The sequence below is a fragment of the Camarhynchus parvulus genome, chromosome 25, assembly GCF_901933205.1.
Source record: "Camarhynchus parvulus chromosome 25, STF_HiC, whole genome shotgun sequence".
Taxonomy (NCBI): Eukaryota; Metazoa; Chordata; class Aves; order Passeriformes; family Thraupidae; genus Camarhynchus; species Camarhynchus parvulus.
In genome coordinates, this window is record NC_044595.1 from 7,774 (window position 1) to 19,751 (window position 11,978).

Consider the following 11,978-nt stretch of genomic DNA (forward strand, 5'->3'; position numbering starts at 1 on the left):
GCAGGTCTATCTGGGAAAGAAGATACAGAGCACTGTGCGCAGTTTAAAAGCTCTTTAGAAAAAAAAATGAGGTATTTTGAGAACATCTTCTGTCTTGACACTTCCACCTGTGTGACCTCTAGCTGCTTGGACACGGCCACAATGAAAGAACGTGACAATATTTGCACTGCCAATGTCAGTTTGCACAGGAAAGAAGGTAGGTTGGCAAATGCCTTCTGTCCTGGCACATCTGTCAGTCAGAAGTGCAGCTGAAAACGCTTGGCTGTAGCGATAGTCTCTGTCACTTTGAGAGAATGTGCTGATGCTATACATATATGTATATATACCATTGAGAAAGAACGTGCGAATCACTAGTATGTTTCATTGAGTTGACAGACTGCAAAGGGACTGTTATGGCCAGCACTGGCTTTTTGTTGTAGGACTTTTTCTTTGAGAGCAGCCGCTGGACATTTTGAAGCGGTTTGGGATCTTCAAGCCTTAGAGTGCAAGATGGTACATAGATCTTGAGGGAAAGTGCATATCTCCAGGGAAGTAGATGCAGTTCAGTGGTTGAGAGTTACATGTGGAGCAGCTGATGGCCCAGAAAACGTTCTAAAATGAAGAGGCCGTGCTGCAATTGCCTTTTATTTTGAAGCTTATAAACTGTGCAGCCAACAATGAAATGATTCCTCTTCCTTCTCTGCTACATGCAGGATCCCATTCTGTCAGTGCCCGAGAGCCAGGATCCACAGCGGAGCTCTTGCCCCCACACTGCTCCCACACGAACGAGGCTGGGCTAGAAAAGTGCTTGTCTTTTTCCTGGGCACTGTCAGCGCTCATCTAAATAACCACACCACAGCATTGTCAACTCACAAAACAAGGACACGCACCGAGCCCAGCTCGAAACCACCCCCAGGACACAACCAAGTCAGAAACGTCCCTGCTCTCCAATCATCTCTGTCGGGACAAAAAGATTTCACTGATCTTCTCCTTCCAAGTGGATACTCTTCTTTGCCCCACACTCAAAGGCCAACACCAGCTCTTCTGCCCTAACAAACTTTGTCTCTCTTGTAGAGTCTGGTAACAAACTTGAAAAACGTCGGGCCGAGCTCAAAAACAGAGCTCGCAAAACTGTTGGTGGAGAAAGCTCTTTGCTGCCTACAATTTCAATTGCACCCATCAAACTATAAACACACACCCTGCTGTCGCCACTTTCCTTCTCAGCTCTAGGTACCACTGTAAGTCTTCAATCTCTCAGAGTCAGGATCCAAATGGGATGGCACCAGGGACTGCTCACACAGTCCCTAAAGCTACAAGGGACAAAAACCTGTCCTGCAGAGGCCTGGCCTCTGCATTCCCACTGACAGTTCAGCAACTCTAACCCAGAGAACTGCCTATTGGGAAAAGCCTGTCATTTCACTGAGACCACCCAAAGTGCCCATCCAAACTTTGCCAAAGAGAGGAGGAAGTAGAAGCCCATCTCAAAAGAAATGGCATCCGCTCCTCCAAAATCCAAACCATCCAGGGTCTGATCCTATACAAAGGTGTCAGACCCCTGCTATTGGGCATTACCTGTGCGGGGCACTAGCTAGGCTGCACACCAAGACCCAGCGCAGCTCTTTACCTTGTCCAAAAGAAGTGTGCTGGCAGAATTTCAAGAAGGCTGCCTCGAGGAAGTGGAAAACACATGCCAAATGGATTCTTTCAGGAAGGAGACTGTCTTCCAAAGATGGATACCGACTCCATGATTGTACAAATTGAGTCAGTGCTTCCAAACCCAATATGCCAGGATAGAAAGTTGCTGCCGCCCTTAAGCTGCACGACACAGCTTCTTATCTGCACCTCCAACACTGGGGTTAAGTTCTTTCCTTCCCATGAGAAAGCATTGCTGTTCTCCTTCAGGAACTTACCGAGCAAAAGTTGCATACCACGTCCAGTACTGACTCTGTCCAACAATGGCTCCTACACAGAAGGGGCCAGGACAGAAATGTCTTGCTGGACTATACCTCCCCATGATACCTTATCAGCTGCCCTACCAACATTGCCACCATATCTTTTACTTCCCAAGCAAGGAAAGACACTCCAAGTCACTTGGCTTTGCCTTGCCTCCAGTACCATGCCTAGTTTTCCTAGCCTAGCCTAGCCTAGCCTAGCCTAGCCTAGCCTAGCCTACCTTTGCATGCTTGCCTATGTCTGCCTTGCCTAGCCCTACAAATAACTTCCTGGCTTTGCTTTGCCTTGTCTACCACTCTTTGCCTTGCCTTCCATGCAGGTAAGGCAATGCAAAGCAAGTGTAGGCAATTGTAGGCAAGTCAAGGGAGAGGTTGGCGAGGCTGAAGCTGTGAGGGGAAGCCAGTGGAATGGTAGGTGAGAGAAGTCCCAGAAGTTAGAGGCAAGGCTGGGCATAGGAAGTAATGGTAACAGGAAGGGCTAGGCAAGGCCAAGCCCTGTAGGAAAATTGTAGGCAGGTCAAATGCTGGGCATGGGCATGCAAGGGAATGCAAAGCAATGGAGAATCAGCAGGGCAAGGCAAGGAAACTGTTGGGTTACCAAAGCAAGGCAAGTGGCAGCTCCATTCAAAGATTGCTGCTACACAAAAGCGGCCCGGAGAGACCGCTCTGTCCAGTCTTGATCTTGCATGGGCCATCTCTCATCTGCACCTAAAACACTTGGGTTGCCTGCTTTCCTTTGTATGCAAAAGAACTGTCATTCTGCTCCTGAAGCCCAAGGGTGAAAGATGAATTTTGTGCCCAAAATTCAAGACATGTAAGGATAGATGTCAGAAGAAAGCTGTCAGGACAGATAGGTGTGCTAGCACGTGACCTCCTCCAGGTTTCCTCTCACATGCTCCTGAAACGCGGGGGCCTTGAGAAAAAAAAAGCCAGTGGAAGCCTGGAGAATCCTAGGAGAAGCAGGCAGGGCAATGCAAGTGAAAGAAATTCCACAGAAAGAGAGATGTTGTGCAGTCTTGTCCCGTGGCCACTGGAGCTGACGGGTGCCGGCTAGCCGCTCCCGGAGTGACTGGTGGAGACTACGAATCCCGCCACTCCCAGGTTCTCGGCAAGAACCCCGAGTAGTGGCTCCGTCTGTGGCGTGGTGACGCAGGCGAGAGGAGGACTGCGAAGTACTGAGGCGAAGGAAGGACGCGTATGGATGCCAAGGTGCTTTATTGACCCAGGCGGGGCCAGTAACGGTGTCAGGGAAAAACCGTTGGGGAGGCACTTATAAAGGGGAAGGGTGTAACGGAAGGAGACACGAGGGACCAATGAACAAAGTCCAGGGGAGGAGCGAGGGACACAACTGAACCAATAGGAATGGCCCAGGGGAGGGAGAAGGCTCAGGGGACAAATCATGTTAGGTAAGGGAAGATTGACATAGAAATTTCTAGAAATGAAAGGGGATTGGTTACAATGATTGACAGGTAACTGATGGAAGGAGCGAACCATTATGAGGGAGAACATGGGGGGAACCGAGGGTCAAACCAAGTTCTTAACTTATAAGAAATAACCAACTTTACAATAAACCCTATATAAAACACACAATGCTACAGTGGTGAATTCTGGGTGGGGGACTGGTGAGCAAGGTAATGCAAGGCAAGGAAGGGGTTCAAGGGCCAGGCAAGTGGTGGCTTTGCCAGGCAACACAAAACAGAGGGAGGCAAGGCAATAAGAGTCCTAGAAGGAGAAGGAAATGAAAGATTGGAGCTGGACAAACAGGAAGGAAAAGAAGGATAGGTGAGCAGGTCAATGCAAGGCACTGGGTTGGTATGAAGGGCAAGGGAAGGACATGCATGGGTCAGGAAGGCAAAGGAAAAGAAAGGAATGGTTAACAATGACAAGGAAATGCAAGATTGGATAGGAAAGGCAAGGCAATGTTGGGGAGGGATAGGCAACACAATGGGTATCTTAACAGGAAATGTGCATGCACAGCAAGGCCAAGAGAAAAGTGGTAGAGAGGTCAAGGTGGGAAATAGGTGAGTGAGTGCAGCTAAGAAAGAAAGAAAGAAAGTGCATAGCTCTCGTGTGAGTGTGGGTGTGTGTGGGTGTGTGTGCGTGTGGGTGTGTGTGTGTGCGTGTGTGTGTGCGTGTGTGTGTGTGTGTGTGTGTGTGTTTGTGTGTGGGTGTGTGAAATTTGCAGGATGTAAAGCAAAGAAAGCTGTCTCTTGATTGTGGAGTGAATGGATGTTTTCGAGCGTAAGTGGCAAGGTCCAAGCAGCCTTTCCATCCTGGCACATCTGTGTGCGTGAGACATAGCCAGAAACTTCTCCATTTAGATTCAGACTGTGAGCAGGACACAGAATGTGATGGTGTGAATAGCTGAACAGGAAAGCACATCACATCAGCATGTTTCAACAGAAGCAGTTTGTGCGAGAAGGAGATGGACGCGTGGGACTCCAGCAATATGTCAATGCACTCGGCTGAGAAGCAAAGTGCAATGCCTCGGTGTGTGCTCTGAAAATAAAAGGCTGCAAGGAAAAGGCAAGGGGACAGGTCAGTGAAAGCTTTCTGTCCTGGCACACTGACCTGTTTGAAGCTGAACCGCTGTTTGGTTTCACTAAGGACTCGGAGACATGGAGAGGATGTGCTTGTCCATGTAGCTGAGAAGGAAAGTGAGAATCACCGGTACATTTGGCAGAGTTTGTAGGCTGCAAGGAGAAGGTGACGGCCAGGCCTGGCTTTTGGCTGTGACACCTGTTGCAAGGAAGAAGCTGCTGGATGGTTTAAGCTTTTGGGGATCTGCGAGAGTGAAAGACCACGCTGGTACCTCATTAAACCAATGATTGTTGATCATCTGGCTGAATCTATGACATAAACCAGAAGTGAAATTTCCCTGCATTCACCCCAGTTTTTTCACCTTTTCATCCAACAGCCTGAATCTTTTTGAGGATACTGTCAAATATCTTGCATTGAAAGCTAGAAGTGTCTCAGTTCACCCGCTAAGAAACATGGAAAACAGCTCAAGTCAATTTCAGAATTGCCCTGAGGAGAGTTGGTGTTTCGGTACCTGAAATTACCATTGCGAATATGTGCAAGAATCACCATTTTATTAGGCAAACATCTGAAATACGGTAGCAGCTTCATCTTCTTGTCATTGCAGTCCTTGGAAGTTTTGCTATTTACTGAAACCGGAAACAGATCAAACACGAGAAGCTTAAGAATGCAAGCTCACTGGCCATTGTGCAAATAGCACTTGATGAATTCAAGTTACCATTGTAACCTACAGAATGGCTCTATGCAAGAAAATGGAAGTGTCGTCCTTCATGGGGGCAGAAATCCGTTCTACCACATGAACTCTGGGAGTAATCCATCATGACTCAGTGTGCTGTGGCTGGTCAGAGACCTACACGATGGGTCTCTGTGCCCATGACACTCTCAGGGCTCAAGGCCGCACATAAACTCCCCACCTTACAGACACGCAAGTAAAGCCCACCGAAAATGCAGTTCTCCAGACAGCTTACTGAAACCAGATGGGAGTTTCTAGCATCACGCTGGGCACTTCTGTCCACAGATAGCTTTGGTTTTAATGAATCCAGAACAGAGTTGCATTTTTCTAGTTTTTAGCTCTACTAAGGTATTTTATGTAACATGGCAAGAAAAAATTTGTTTTGACAATTATAAATAACAGAGGGGTTAATGTGCCTTTTGCTGCTATCATCTTTTGCTGCTCAATTTTGCTTGCTTTGTTATTGCTTTCTGTCAAAGAAACGCTAGCAAAATCCCTCATCAAGTCTTGCTGTGAATACAGACTGCCAGAAAGGTAGAGAAACTTCAAACCTTCACAAGGCCCTTGTAGTACGTGTCTTGGTCAATTTGTATGCAGATCCTTTCTTCCAGCAGGACGTTTTTGCACTGTTAGCGCACATTGAACTGAATCCAGTACAAACGCAGTGAATAGAGGAACTGTTCTCTTTTCATTTGAATGGTGATAAAAATGCATATCAAATAAAAGCACTTTAGAGCATCAGGAAGATTTTCTGTGTAGCTAGCAAATAATAGCTAGCAAATAATAAAAAGATGCATATTTACCAGTTGGGTTCCTTTTGGAATTTACGAGAATTCCAGACAGAAAACAGAGCTTAGTAAACTGCAAATCTAAATCACAGTATCTAGAAAGGTGACATCAAAAAGAGCAAGAGGAAGAAAACCAAAAAGAAAACCAAAGGAAGCCAGAAATAAGGCACAACCTCTCTGTGGGAATCCATAAAATTAGAGGGTTTTGGGAAAGCTGCAAAAGGCAGGCCTCAGATCTAGTAGAATTGTGAATAGTGCTAAAGGAACAGTCATGAGATAGGTCAGCAGAAAAAATTATTTAAACTGTAGAAAAGGCAAGGGCAAATAGAACAATAAGCTTGTGTATTAATACTTGTCTGAATAGCTCTCTAAGCTGCAGAAAGTTTACCTAGGAAGATATTAGGAAGGTTAAAGCTTAAGAATGGAGCTCTGTGCGTTGTCTCTTACAAACGGGTGTTGTATTCAAAATAAGCAAGCATTGTTTTAACCAAAGGTACATGTGCTTATGGTGATTGGATAGAACTACTGTCAATAGGTTTTTGCTTTGTGTGATTGGTCAAGAAGCTTATAAAGTATGTTGTAACATTAAGTTTTTTGGCCTGCTGCCTGGATTGTGAGCTGCTAGCATCTTCCCATTGTCATAATCATGTAATGAGACTGATGCTGAAAAATAAACAGCTCAAGGCACTTTCCCAGCAGCTCCATCCTGTTCGCGTCTGTAAATAAACCCCCCAGCCAGTGTCACCTCTCCTCCTTTTCTGCTTCCTACAGTACCTTAGAAGTACTTTCAAGTGTCCTAACAGTCATGTAAGTAGAAAACTGTGACAAGAACAATTGTGGAAAACTGTGGAAAACAGTGCTATCCGAACAGAAACATAGGGTTTGCTTTCACAATGATTAAATCTGCATGCAATGCGTATGGTTAGGGTATGTTTTGTATATTCAGAAACAATTTAAAAATATTTCCAAATTGAAGGGACTGCTTTTTATTTCTTTTGAATTACTTGGCTAAATATGGCACACGTTAAAATACTGCAGACATGTGGTTGATTTTAGAGATGCCAACTGCAAAGCAGGGAAGCATTTTGTGTGCTTAAGAAAGTAAAGTATTGGAGAGTGCTTTTGTTATTTCTTTAGAAGATTAGAATATGCATAAAAGATGCTAGCTGGGACTTACAATTAATGAATTATTTGCTTGTAAGTAGGTCAAATGACATTAGCTTTCAAAAGAAAAAGCAGTCTTATTCCACGTGCCAATTCTAAAGTAGTTTAATAACCCTTAAGCACAATATGGATATGAAGAGAGATATGACATGAACAACGCTGGTGACAGCAAAAGGCTTACCTGCTTCACACAAATACAGGAGATAAAATACTATTTTTACACAAACATTGCTATTCAGAGCTTTCCTTGAAAAGTTCCAATAACAATCATTACAGTATAATTCTGAGTGACAGTAAAATTTGCTCAATCATGAGTAAAATTCTTAGTGTGAGCTAAGTACCATAAGCAAAGAGTAGTTCAAGCATAACTGGCATTTGATGTCAAAAAACGCAACTTGGCCTGCGTTTGTGACATCTACTCCATTAAAAAGCTTACTCTGTCTCAGATTCCTTTTGAGGGATACCAACGCAAGCCATGAAACTGCATGAAAATGATGATTTAAAGAAGGATATATTAGAAGAACGGAATAATGGTTAATGTTCTTTTCCTTCCAACTGCTTTGTTTGCCCTTTTAAATTTTTTAAGTCCTTTCTGATATCACCATGGTAGCACTGCAGCAAGTGTTCAGTTGTAAGCTGTCCATATTGCCAGCTTCTGGACTGCCTTCAGAAAACTTCCCACTGGTTTTGTATAGAAATCACAAACAGTAGAGATGACAAAGACTGCAGAAACCTTCTCATCTCCTTCTAGAGCAGGACCATGTCTTTGACCCACTCTTAACTAGACAACTTTCATCATGAGGGAGTCTCACATTCAAGAGCTAAGCAGTGACAGCTGTAAATGACAAAAAGCAGAGTGAAATTCTCTTGGGACTCCAGCACAGAGCAATGAAGGAGCTTGAATTCACCTTCTTGGGAAGTTTTAAAATGCACATTAACTTAAGGACAGGAGCTAAGCCATGGTAACCTTTGTTGAGTATGTCTGCATAGACAGAGTTTCCATCACTGCAGAAGGAATGTCATTTAACCCACGTTATCATCTCTAGTTGCTAAGCTGCACTTACTGCAGAGTATCCGCAACATATTTTACAGGGTGGGCTTTTATGTGTAATCACTGAGTAACATTCCAGAGAGAAGTATTTTGGTGGGGGGAGGCGGGAGCGGGGCGGGGGAGAACAGGACGACACCCCTAACTTTTAGCTATTTCAAATAATGGTTACATTTGAAAGTCAAAAAAGATGTAAAACCTTTCATTTTTAGACATATTACCAGCAAAAACTGTACCAGAATTTAAAACACTTTTGATTATGGCAGCATAACTTGGCTGTGGACGCTCTTGCTCTGGACTATTCCTTAAGAAACAAAGTCCTCGCTAGAAATAAAACAAAATTAGCCAAAATATTGGGCTGGATTATTTCAAAGGCTATGTACTAAAGGCCAAACACTTGTAATAACAGTAATGAGTGGGCTAAAAGTTAAACCAATACAGCATAATTCAGTTCAAAGACATCTAGTGTCCTAATGTTCTCCCAGAAGACTGTAAAAAACCTGTCTATATTTGTGGGTTTCTTTTATCCATTTAGATGTACCTTCTACTTCTTTCCACTGCGTGAGGATGTTTATGACAAGGTTGGAGGACCTCATGTAACCCTCTATAAGTAAAGAAAGAGAAGCCAGTAAAGAAAGACAAAATTGTTAATTGCAGGTGGAAAGAGGGAGGCCAACGAAAGAAAACAAAAGAACAGTAATAATTAAAAACCCCCCTGTCTTCTGTGAAAAGTAAAGGCACAGACAAGAAAGAACAACTGCAAAATTCTCACTAGAAAAACTCACTTTATGTGGCTCAAGGATTTTGTGGTACATTTCTTGCTGTTTTCTCATGCCAAACATCTTAACCATTGAAGGTGTGCGTTTTCTCTTTCTGGAATACAGCTAGGAAGATGGCTGTGTCATTGCTGACATACTGCTATTCTCAGAGGTGTCCAGCTGAAAGTCCTAGATCAACTGATTTGCTCTGTCGCTTTAATATGGCATGACTTAACCACTTACAGTTTCAGTGCCTGAAGTTGCCCAGCCCTACAGTTCTTTGCCCCTTGAATGGTTATATAAGCTGCTTGACAACTGGCATTTGTAAGTACATGAAACTATGCAGAACTTGCACTATGAAATGATGCCAAATGAGTCACGCCAGTAGATTTACTAGGGCATGCAAAGCAGAGAAGGGGGAATGAGTGCACAAGAAGAGAGTACACAAGAAGAGAGTACAATCTACTTTTTTTCTGCAACAGGGCTAACACTGCAGAAATCAAAATGAACACAAATCCTCCTAGGGGTAGTTCTTGCAAAAGACAAAGACTTCCTTTCGGTGTTCACAGGCCTGGAATAGCTTTGGATCACAGCAAAATGCAGATGACAAAACGAGACCATTAAGTCACATACAGTATGAAGCAGTATGAAAGAGGAAAGCAGCTGAGAGCATCAACCCTGCTAAGTAGTCTCAGTATTCTTCTTGACATTAGCAGAAATTTGAAATGAGTCTCTGAAAATTACAAAGGAGGCAGAAAAAAAGGGAGCGATGACTCCTCTGGCATAGTGGTTCCCAACAGGGATCTTCAAAATGTAAAGATTGTATCATCCTTTCAACTGAAGGAAGGTATTGAAACGACAGGAAGGAAACGGCATCAAATGTTAGAAGGACTCTGGCCGGTGTACTTCTAGACAGAAAGGCCACCAATGGAATACCGACTAAACTGGCACCAATGCAGCAGCATTGTACTAAACCCCAGAAATGTCCACCGCTTCACTCTCTGCCATTCCGTTTGTATGCACACAGCAGCTCTGCAACATTCCTACTGATCGTCTCCTGGGCAAACTGGGAGTAAGGGTCCATAGTGATGAAGAGTCCCCAGGCAGATGCAAAGGAAAGCTGCTTTATTGCAAAAACCAGGCTTTTCAAGCACTCAGGCCTTTATCAGTTACATAGCTTTAAGCCATAACAAACATCATTCAACCAACTGCCAGACACCACGCTGTGAACACACGACGGTTCTAGAACTTGTTGATCTACCTCTAATTCAGCAGCCTCACCTTCCCATAGTCCTTTTCTCCTTAGCCAAAGTAACAGGCCTCAGCCCAAGGCCTTCCTTTTGTAAGCATCTACCTATATGCAGCAGCAAACCACTAGTTTCTTCCGTGCCAAGAGTTTAGGTAGACGATATGCATCTGCCCTTCTGGTGAAACATAATGGGGAGAGAAAATCCTGTCGGAGATGTTCAGTCATTCCATTTTCTAGACAGGCCAGAAGAAAAGAAAAGCAAGCTATAGGATTGTGTACTTGCTCTTACAAAACGCCTGCTGCCATCTGACAATGAACTAGCAGAAAACCAGCAAAAATGAGACTTGAGGCAAACAACCCTTTGAAGGGAATAATGACGTGATCAATAAAGACAACACATTTCCAGGCTATCGAGATACTTGAAATGTCAGCAAAGGCTTGAGAGAAGAGGCTGAACTAATGGGGAAAGCTTAAAAGAATCCCAAGAAAAACATGACCAAAAATTAAAAGAATCCCAAGAACAACATGGGCAACTGACCTGTTGAAGCCTTCAGGAAATCAGTGGCCACTGATTTAGACAGGGCATTCAAGTTAATTTACCCATGCACCTTCCACTCCTTTTTCACCTGTCAGCATCACAGGGTGAATTGTGACCATGGAATCACAATTATTTGGATTCTGTTCTTAGCTTTAGGAGAGAAGTACAGCAGCTGAAGTACCTGTTACTGATGTGATACCCAGGAACACAGAGTTGACACATTTCATTCATGTCCAATCACAACTAGCAATACTAAGAAGATACGATTGGCCTCTTTTCATATTGCTTTTCTTGTTTTACAGCCTGCTCTGATTCTGGTGAAACTTTTTCATTAGCTTCTCTCTAAAAAGGAGAAAGTCCAATTCGATGTCCCTCCCTACTGGTGCCTACTGGTGCCTACTGGTGCCTACTGGTGCAGGTTTACCATTCGGTTTGTCAAGCCTAAAAATGGCATTGGAACTAGCAGAAATTACTGTTTTAGGCATCCGGTCCGTTCAGACAATCTCAGGTTGATAAAAGCCTAGATGTTATTGGCTAAATACTCTCTTTCCCCCAAGAGCGGACACATGCAATTTAATCCAACTTTTTGTAACAAACTCCAGTAATACAAAACCCAGTCATACAAAAGAGTCACAAAGAAGCAGGAAGACCATTATTGGACCATTTAGGGAAGCAAACTTCTCACCTTCTTTTGGAGTGAGCATAATCTGCTAGCTGAAGTAACAAACTTGAGGACAGAAATCCCCCTACTACTGAGAAGTTGCTGACAAGGGAACCACCTAAGCTCTGTGACTTTCTCCTTTCTATTCATTGGTCAAGCCTAGTAGCCTAAAATTTATGGGGTCAATCAAAGACAAATGCTAATCTAGCCAGAGGTCTATGAAAAGTCCAAAACTAATCGGAGTTCTTCTTAGACAATGGAAATGGAAGCAGAGCTACCAATCTATTTCCTTGCAACATTTCCCTAAAACTCATTCCCTTCTATTCATAACTGATGCACAGCCACCAGTACAATCAGGAAAAGATGAAACTTACAGATGTCAGCAAGGGAAGGATTTGAAAGAATTATTCCCATTAATCATCGTCTAGACAGTAAATCTATCATTAAAATCAGAGCCCTTTTAGTAAGTATCCCTTGTGGGAAATTCAGGACTCCTGGACAACGGACCAAGAGGATTAAGCAGAAACCATTGATTGTTGACATGATGCACTTACATATTCTAACTCTGCA